The sequence below is a fragment of the Carassius gibelio genome, chromosome B3 (genome assembly GCF_023724105.1).
Source record: "Carassius gibelio isolate Cgi1373 ecotype wild population from Czech Republic chromosome B3, carGib1.2-hapl.c, whole genome shotgun sequence".
NCBI lineage: Eukaryota > Metazoa > Chordata > Actinopteri > Cypriniformes > Cyprinidae > Carassius > Carassius gibelio.
Genome location: NC_068398.1, coordinates 302983 through 313665, shown reverse-complemented (window position 1 = coordinate 313665; position 10683 = coordinate 302983).

Genomic DNA, 10683 nt, shown 5'->3' with positions numbered 1-10683 from the left:
TTCACCGCAGATTTTTTGAGTTGACTAACTGTGATTTTATTTTATTTTTTTCATAAAGCAAGGCCAAATATATAAGAGCGGTGACATCACAGCCTAATTTTAACGAATGATATGCAATGATATGTTGATTTTTGGAAAGAATACAAACTATCTATACATTTTGAGGACTTTTGCATTGAAGCAAAATAAATATTTTTTTGTGATTTTTGGAAGTTATTATTTTGTTTTTTTGAGAGCCATGGCTGATTCTAATGAAGAAGAAACAACTCCTGTTAAAGACATGAGTGAAACTGTTGCGGAATTGTGCTCATCTAAACGAGGAAAAATGTCACATGTAACACAGAGAATTAACAGTGTGAACGCAGATATTTCTTGAGACAAGGGGAAAAAAAGATTGGATAGAGAAAGCGGTTTTGAGGTGAAAGATTTGACCTAGGAATGGCCTTTAATATCAATCAATCAATCAATCAATCAATCAATCACCTTTATTTATATAGTGCTTTAAACAAAATACATTGCGTCAAAGCACTGAACAACATTCATTTGGAAAACAGTGTCTCAATTATGCAAAATGATAGTTAAAGGCAGTTCATCATTGAATTCAGTGATGTCATCTCTGTTCAGTTTAAATAGTGTCTGTGCATTTATTTGCAATCAAGTCAATGATATCGCTGTAGATGAAGTGACCCCAACTAAGCAAGCCAGAGGCGACAGCGGCAAGGAACCGAAACTCCATCGGTGACAGAATGGAGAAAAAAACCTTGGGAGAAACCAGGCTCAGTTGGGGGGTCAGTTCTCCTCTGACCAGACGAAACCAGTAGTTCAATTCCAGACTGCAGCAAAGTCAGATTGTGCAGAAGAATCATCTGTTTCCTGTGGTCTTGTCCTGGTGCTCCTCTGAGACAAGGTCTTTACAGGGGATCTGTATCTGGGGCTCTAGTTGTCCTGGTCTCCGCTGTCTTTCAGGGCTGTAGAGGTCCTTTCTAGGTGCTGATCCACCATCTGGTCTGGATACGTACTGGATCCGGGTGACTGCAGTGACCCTCTGATCTGGATACAGACTGGATCTGGTGGCCACGGTGACCTCGGAACAAGAGAGAAACAGACAAATATTAGCGTAGATGCCATTCTTCTAATGATGTAGCAAGTACATCTGGTGTTATGTGAAGTGTTTCCGGTTCCCGGTTTACCTAATTAATGCAGCCTAAAAATCCTTTAACGGATTTGGATAATAAAAGCATATTAGTATGTTATGTGTAAGCCAGGTTAAAGAGATGGGTCTTTAATCTAGATTTAAACTGCAAGAGTGTGTCTGCCTCCCGAACAATGTTAGGTAGGTTATTCCAGAGTTTAGGTGCCAAATAGGAAAAGGATCTGCCGCCCGCAGTTGATTTTGATATTATAGGTATTATCAAATTGCCTGAGTTTTGAGAACGTAGCGGACGTAGAGGAGTATAATGTAAAAGAAGCTCATTCAAATACTGAGGTGCTAAACCATTCAGGGCTTTATAAGTAATAAGCAATATTTTAAAATCTATACGATGTTTGATAGGGAGCCAGTGCAGTGTGGACAGGACCGGGCTAATATGGTCATACTTCCTGGTTCTAGTAAGAACTCTTGCTGCTGCATTTTGGACTAGCTGTAGTTTGTTTACCAAGCGTGCAGAACAACCACCCAATAAAGCATTACAATAATCTAACCTTGAAGTCATAAATGCATGGATTAACATTTCTGCATTTGACATTGAGAGCATAGGCCGTAATTTAGATATATTTTTGAGATGGAAAAATGCAGTTTTACAAATGCTAGAAACGTGGCTTTCTAAGGAAAGATTGCGATCAAGCCGGTTCTCTAATCAGCGGTTAATTCCATCAGGTGCGTGATTTCACATAGAGCAGGTGTTACTACACAGAGCTGTTGTTAATAGAGAAGATGCGCAGATCCACTTCATTTTCAGCGTTTTTTGGTGCATCTTCTCAGTTAACAACGGCTCTGTGTAGTAACAGCTGCTCTATGTGAAATCACGCACCTGATGGAATTAACCGCTGATTAGAGAACCGGCTTTACTGACGAGATGCGCATTAACGATCGGCCGATCGTGATCGGAGCACCCCTAGTGTTCTAGGTTATTACAAGCAGTGTTTTTAGGTCCTATAATTAACACCTCTGTTTATTCAGAATTTAGCAGTAAGAAATTACTCGTCATTCAGTTTTTTATATCGACTATGCATTCCATTAGTTTTTCAAATTGGTGTGTTTCACCGGCCCGCGAAGAAATATAGAGCTGAGTATCATCAGCAAAAAAGTGAAAGCTAACACCATGTTTCCTGATGATATCTCCCAAGGGTAACATATAAAGCGTGAAGAGTAGCGGCCCTAGTACTGAGCCTTGAGGTACTCCATACTGCACTTGTGATCGATATGATACATCTTCATTCACTGCTACGAACTGATGGCGGTCATATAAGTATGATTTAAACCATGCTAATGGACTTCCATTAATGCCAACAAAGTGTTCAAGTCTATGCTTAAGAATGTTGTGGTCAATTGTGTCAAACGCAGCACTAAGATCCAATAAGACTAAAAGAGCCTTGGCTCAAATCAGTCTGAGATGATTTGAGCTTTGTGACATGGTGCATTATCCTGCTGGAAGTAGCCATCAGAGGATGGGTACATGGTGGTCATAAAGGGATGGACATGGTCAGAAACAATGCTCAGGTAGGCCAGGGCATTTAAACGATGCCCAATTGGCACTAAGGGGCCTAAAGTGTGCCAAGAAAACATCCCCCACACCATTACACCACCACCACCAGCCTGCACAGTGGTAACAAGGCATGATGGATCCATGTTCTCATTCTGTTTACGCCAAATTCTGACTCTACCATCTGAATGTCCCAACAGAAATCAAGACTCATCAGACCAGGCAACATTTTTCCAGTCTTCAACTGTCCAATTTTGGTGAGCTCGTGGAAATTGTAGCCTCTTTTCCCTATTTGTAGTGGAGTGGTACCCCGTGGGGTCTTCTGCTGTTGTAGCCCATCCACCTCAAGGTTGTGCGTGTTGTGGCTTCACAAATGCTTTGCTGCATACCTCGGTTGTAACGAGTGGTTATTTCAGCCAAAGTTGCTCTTCTATCAGCTTCAGTTTCAGATTTTTATTCAGACATTTAAACATTTAACAAATGATTACATTAATCAACGTAAAGTCTGAAATGGAATAGGCAGAAGCAAACGCTTATTGCGCCTATCCCAATGCATTTACAAAACATAATCAGTAAAGCTGCCAATGTCTTATACATGGAGAAAAAAAGAAAGAAAAAACATAATATCCCCAGCATCCATTTACATCTTTAGCATCCATTCTCAATGTATTTTTTTTATAATTGATTTCTTCAAAATAATTGCTTGAATCAGTCGGCCCATTCTCTTCTGACTTCTAGCGTCAACAAGGCATTTTCGCACACAGGACTTTTGTATACTGGATGTTTTTCCCTTTTCACACCATTCTTTGTAGACCATAGAAATGGTTGTGTGTGAAAAGCCCAATACTCAGACCAGCTTGTCTGGCACCAGCAACCATGCCACACTCAAAATTGCGCCTTTCTTTCCCATTCTGACATTCAGTTTGGAGTTCAGGAGATTGTCTTGACCAGGACCACACCCCTAAATGCATTGAAGCAACTGCCATGTGATTGGTTGATTAGATGATTGCATTAATGAGAAATTGAACAGGTGTTCCTAATAATCCTTTAGGTGAGTGTATATATATATATATATATATATATATATATATATATATATATATATATATATATATAGTTTTAGAGTTAAATTTCCTTTTCCGAGGGAATACTATATAACATCTAATGCACATCCTGTAGTCTAACCAAGTTGTAGTTCATTTGCCGTAACCTATAAGATCCGGAGATGTGGCAAACAGACCTGGAATCCCCCCCGCACCCGAGTCTGCTCAGATGAGTTTGGGCTTCTTGAGGCTCAAAGGAAGTTTCAGTTTCAGAATAATGTGTTACTGATAAATAAATTACTCAAAGACTTTTTTAAATAAAGTTTTAGCGCAGCACTATTTGTAATGGCTTCGCTTTGTTAGTAGACAATAACTCATTAGTAATAAGAAATTTTAAAAAGTAACAGCGAGTAAGTCTTCACCACCAGAGTGTGGCCCTGCACAAAGATCTTTTGGGCCTTCAATAGCCTTGCATAAAATTTATATTTGCTTCCATGAATTTCTCCTTATTTGGTAGTCTCGTACACACACACACACACACAAATATATATAGACAAACAGAGCACATGACCTTTATCGCATTTAGCATTGAGTATCAAAAGTTCAAATGGAAAAATTGTAGAGGCTATTTGTAACACATGTTAATTTTAGTGCATAAAAATATACAGAACACCTCTTTTAAGTCATAAGTATACATTGTCTCAACCAAAAAAGTCACACTTATGCAGATATAGTACAATTAGAACAATTAGGTAGAGTTTCCATCTCATGAGTTTATTTTAAGATGCAGCAGGAGCGGTTCTAGGGTGAGTGGAGATCCGGGGCTTAGCCCAGAAAAACCCATGTATGTGACTTTTTATTTTAATAAATCAGAAAGATTTACCTTGATTAAAATATATAAAAACAAAAACAAATGTAAAACATTTTATTTAAAGTATTGAGGAAAATACATTTGAATAAAAATTAAGAATTGCAAAACAAATGTAACCGCGCGAAAGCAATGATTTTGCAATAAATATTTTCCATGGTCATATCTATTAATTTATTTGCAACGATGCTTTTATTTTGTGTGTCAGTCTAGTTTGAGCTTGCGATACCATTTTCCCTTTGCGCTTTACTTTACTGCACGTCTCTCTTTGTGGCACTGTTTTGACCATAGACCGTAAAAGAAATGGACACAGCGACCCCATTGGAACTCAATTGAGACAAGTGAAGCCCATTTTTAGCTATTTTTAGCAATTCCGTTTCTGACACGCAGACTCAAACTAAGCTTGATGACATCAGCAACCTGACAGATGTAAATCTTCTAGTAGCTGTGCGTGCGTCCCATCGTTAATCTTGCAGAGACGGCGAGCTTGAGCGGGGAGTTCTTTGGCGTGAGTGAAAGAAGTGAAGTATTCTGATTAATTATTTTGTATAGTATTTTAAAATGTAACGCCAGTACGCCATATTAAGATAATTGCCTGCAAGCTTCTCCTCCTGTCTGTACGGTAATGCGACAGAGAGTCGAGTGGTTATGACGCAACATCTGCTGTTTATTTCTCTGGATGTGTACACTTTTATAGCATTATGTGTATTGGGATCGCAAATCATTTGAGTCAGTTCGAGAGTTCGTAGCGGGTTCGCGAATCATTTGAGTCAGTTCGGGAGTTTGTAGAGGGATCGCGAATCATTTGAGTCAGTTCGGGAGTTCGGAGCGGATCGCGAATCATTTGAGTCAGTTCGGGAGTTCAAAGCGGGTTCGCGAATCATTTGAGTCAATTTGTGGATCGCGAATCATTTGAATCAGTTCGGGAGTTCGTAGCGGGATCGCGAATCATTTGAGTCAATTTGTGGATCGCGAATTATTTGAATCAGTTCGGGAGTTCGTAGCGGGATCGCGAATTATTTGAGTCAATTTGGGCATCGCGAATCATTTGAATCAGTTCGGGAGTTAAAAGCGGGTTCGTGAATCATTTGAGTCAGTTTGGGGATCGCGAATCATTTGAATTAGTTCGGGAGTTCGTAGCGGGTTCGCGAATCATTTGAGTCATTTCGTGAGTTCAAAGCGGTTTCGCGAATCATTTGAGTAAATTTGGGGATCGCAAATCATTTGAATCATTTTGGGAGTTAAAAGCGGGTTCGCGAATCATTTGAGTCAGTTTGGGGATCGCAAATCATTTGAATTAGTTCGGGAGTTCGTAGCGGGTTCGCGAATCATTTGAGTCAGTTCGGGGTTCGCAAATCATAGATGTATAGGCATTAACTAATTTAGTAGATAGTTCTAATTACGTTTTCCACGCTTGTTTAGGTGTGAAATGTGAACTCGTATTTTTTGTTTTAATGATGTGCTTTTTAACAGTATCAAGTATATTAAAAAACTAAACCAATCGTGCCTAAAAAGTGCAAGCATCTAGGCTAATGTAAAGTTACATGATGAAATCATACTAGTGCGCGTGTGCATTTTGAGTGCGTTCTTTCACTGCATTGTTCGGTGTATTCAAATTCATTCATGAATTCATGTGAATGATCACAAAATTCAAGATATGAACCCTTTGTGCCAAAAGGGTTCTTTCTTGTCATTATAGAACCTTGTTAGCATAAAAGATTCTTTGGAGTTGAGTAAAGAACCCTATGGTTCTATATAGAACCCCAATGATCCCTTTCTTCTAACAGTTTGATGTCATAACCAGGGGTGGTTTTAAGGTGAGTGGAGATCTGGGGCTTAGCCCAGAAAAATCCATGTATGTGACTTAAATTTCCTTTTCCGAGGGAATACTATATAACATCTAATGCACATCCTGTAGTCTAACCAAGTTGTAGTTCATTTGCCGTAACCTATAAGATCCGGAGATGTGGCAAACAGACCTGGAATCCCCCCCGCACCCGAGTCTGCTCAGATGAGTTTGGGCTTCTTGAGGCTCAAAGGAAGTTTCAGTTTCAGAATAATGTGTTACTGATAAATAAATTACTCAAAGACTTTTTTAAATAAAGTTTTAGCGCAGCACTATTTGTAATGGCTTCGCTTTGTTAGTAGACAATAACTCATTAGTAATAAGAAATTTTAAAAAGTAACAGCGAGTAAGTCTTCACCACCAGAGTGTGGCCCTGCACAAAGATCTTTTGGGCCTTCAATAGCCTTGCATAAAATTTATATTTGCTTCCATGAATTTCTCCTTATTTGGTAGTCTCGTACACACACACACACACACAAATATATATAGACAAACAGAGCACATGACCTTTATCGCATTTAGCATTGAGTATCAAAAGTTCAAATGGAAAAATTGTAGAGGCTATTTGTAACACATGTTAATTTTAGTGCATAAAAATATACAGAACACCTCTTTTAAGTCATAAGTATACATTGTCTCAACCAAAAAAGTCACACTTATGCAGATATAGTACAATTAGAACAATTAGGTAGAGTTTCCATCTCATGAGTTTATTTTAAGATGCAGCAGGAGCGGTTCTAGGGTGAGTGGAGATCCGGGGCTTAGCCCAGAAAAACCCATGTATGTGACTTTTTATTTTAATAAATCAGAAAGATTTACCTTGATTAAAATATATAAAAACAAAAACAAATGTAAAACATTTTATTTAAAGTATTGAGGAAAATACATTTGAATAAAAATTAAGAATTGCAAAACAAATGTAACCGCGCGAAAGCAATGATTTTGCAATAAATATTTTCCATGGTCATATCTATTAATTTATTTGCAACGATGCTTTTATTTTGTGTGTCAGTCTAGTTTGAGCTTGCGATACCATTTTCCCTTTGCGCTTTACTTTACTGCACGTCTCTCTTTGTGGCACTGTTTTGACCATAGACCGTAAAAGAAATGGACACAGCGACCCCATTGGAACTCAATTGAGACAAGTGAAGCCCATTTTTAGCTATTTTTAGCAATTCCGTTTCTGACACGCAGACTCAAACTAAGCTTGATGACATCAGCAACCTGACAGATGTAAATCTTCTAGTAGCTGTGCGTGCGTCCCATCGTTAATCTTGCAGAGACGGCGAGCTTGAGCGGGGAGTTCTTTGGCGTGAGTGAAAGAAGTGAAGTATTCTGATTAATTATTTTGTATAGTATTTTAAAATGTAACGCCAGTACGCCATATTAAGATAATTGCCTGCAAGCTTCTCCTCCTGTCTGTACGGTAATGCGACAGAGAGTCGAGTGGTTATGACGCAACATCTGCTGTTTATTTCTCTGGATGTGTACACTTTTATAGCATTATGTGTATTGGGATCGCAAATCATTTGAGTCAGTTCGAGAGTTCGTAGCGGGTTCGCGAATCATTTGAGTCAGTTCGGGAGTTTGTAGAGGGATCGCGAATCATTTGAGTCAGTTCGGGAGTTCGGAGCGGATCGCGAATCATTTGAGTCAGTTCGGGAGTTCAAAGCGGGTTCGCGAATCATTTGAGTCAATTTGTGGATCGCGAATCATTTGAATCAGTTCGGGAGTTCGTAGCGGGATCGCGAATCATTTGAGTCAATTTGTGGATCGCGAATTATTTGAATCAGTTCGGGAGTTCGTAGCGGGATCGCGAATTATTTGAGTCAATTTGGGCATCGCGAATCATTTGAATCAGTTCGGGAGTTAAAAGCGGGTTCGTGAATCATTTGAGTCAGTTTGGGGATCGCGAATCATTTGAATTAGTTCGGGAGTTCGTAGCGGGTTCGCGAATCATTTGAGTCATTTCGTGAGTTCAAAGCGGTTTCGCGAATCATTTGAGTAAATTTGGGGATCGCAAATCATTTGAATCATTTTGGGAGTTAAAAGCGGGTTCGCGAATCATTTGAGTCAGTTTGGGGATCGCAAATCATTTGAATTAGTTCGGGAGTTCGTAGCGGGTTCGCGAATCATTTGAGTCAGTTCGGGGTTCGCAAATCATAGATGTATAGGCATTAACTAATTTAGTAGATAGTTCTAATTACGTTTTCCACGCTTGTTTAGGTGTGAAATGTGAACTCGTATTTTTTGTTTTAATGATGTGCTTTTTAACAGTATCAAGTATATTAAAAAACTAAACCAATCGTGCCTAAAAAGTGCAAGCATCTAGGCTAATGTAAAGTTACATGATGAAATCATACTAGTGCGCGTGTGCATTTTGAGTGCGTTCTTTCACTGCATTGTTCGGTGTATTCAAATTCATTCATGAATTCATGTGAATGATCACAAAATTCAAGATATGAACCCTTTGTGCCAAAAGGGTTCTTTCTTGTCATTATAGAACCTTGTTAGCATAAAAGATTCTTTGGAGTTGAGTAAAGAACCCTATGGTTCTATATAGAACCCCAATGATCCCTTTCTTCTAACAGTTTGATGTCATAACCAGGGGTGGTTTTAAGGTGAGTGGAGATCTGGGGCTTAGCCCAGAAAAATCCATGTATGTGACTTTTTATTTTAATAAATCAGAAAGATTTACCTTGTTTAAAATATACAAAAACAATAAAAACAAAAAAACAAATTTAAAACATTTCATTTAAAGTTTATCCCTTGAATCCTGACACATATGCTGATGTTGTGTCTCTATCTCACTTTTTTTTTTGTCTCTGTCTCTGTTTTCTTTTCTTTTCCAATCAAGACTGGCTACACTCATCCTGGTAGAACAGGGATCAGAAGCAAACATTAAGCAGTGCACTGACATACTCTTACTCTACAAAGATATACCGGTCAAAGGACTTTATCTCTGTGTTTATGTACACTTAAAGCCAAGTATAATTATAAACGCAGGGCTATATAAACTTATATTTTTGAAGGAGCACTTACACAGCACTTACAAATTGCATAAATAATCTTATGAGGCTAATGTATCAAATATAAAATTTGGAATACAGAAATATGAAATTATGAAAAAAATTAGAATGGTACTTTGCCACTAGGTGGCGGTATGCCACTGCCTTAATGAGTGAGTCTGTGAGTCATTTAATCAATGGATTCGTTCGAGACAGATGATTCATTCAGAAAAAAAAGTACGCTAAAAGTTACTCAAGCAAATTTATTCAGTAAACACCACTGTGTGTTGCTGCAGAGCACAAGAACATGCTTTGTTTGGAAACATTTCCTTTGCGAAATATGTCTTTTTTTAATATCTTGTTTATTGAATTGTTGTCCTGACAGAAAGGTCTGCCACAGACCATGCTTAGCAAACATTATAACCGCTCTGTGTGTGTGTGTGTGTCCTAAAGACTGCTGCGCAACCGTTAACTGTTAGATGTTCAAAATGTAACGTTAAATCAGAAACAATTTAAAACTGAAAAAGAAATATAATACTATGATTAAAAGTTACAGATACCTGAAGCTGTTGTATCTTGGCGTTCAAGTGTTGGCTGGGGGGGGGGGGTACTTCCTTTTTTAAAGAAGAAGAAGAAGAAATATCCATTTTAATTTTCAAATAAATTGATCTAGTAAAATACTACACGCCAACAAACCGCCTGCCTCCAAAAGATCTCATTTCATTGGCTGATCGTACAGACGATCATCAATGGTTGGTTAGTTTACATGTCAGTCAGAAGCACTAGACTCAGTGGGCGGTTTTCGTCGGGTGTGAATGACAACGTGTAAATTTACAGACACTGTGGACGTGAGAGTCGAGAGATATTTTTTATTTTGATTTATTTAAATTCTAAAATAAATTACTTTATTGGGCATGAAAACTCATTGATGTCATGGTGGTAATAAAAACATTCGGGGCTCCAGCCCCCTTAGCCCACCCCTAACGCCACCCCTGAGATGCAGCCCCTTCCTCTCCACCATCTAAATAAAGCAAATAGCAACTTAAACCTCAAACATTATTACTTATCGAAATGGTGAACAGGAGGTGTGATCAAAACACACATCTAAAACTTCTAGCTGAAGCTTTAAGTTTTAATTATTCAAAGTCACTCGTTAATATTTGCAATTCAAGATGAATCTTATGGTATTCAGCCATCTCTCTTCTTAAGCTTCATT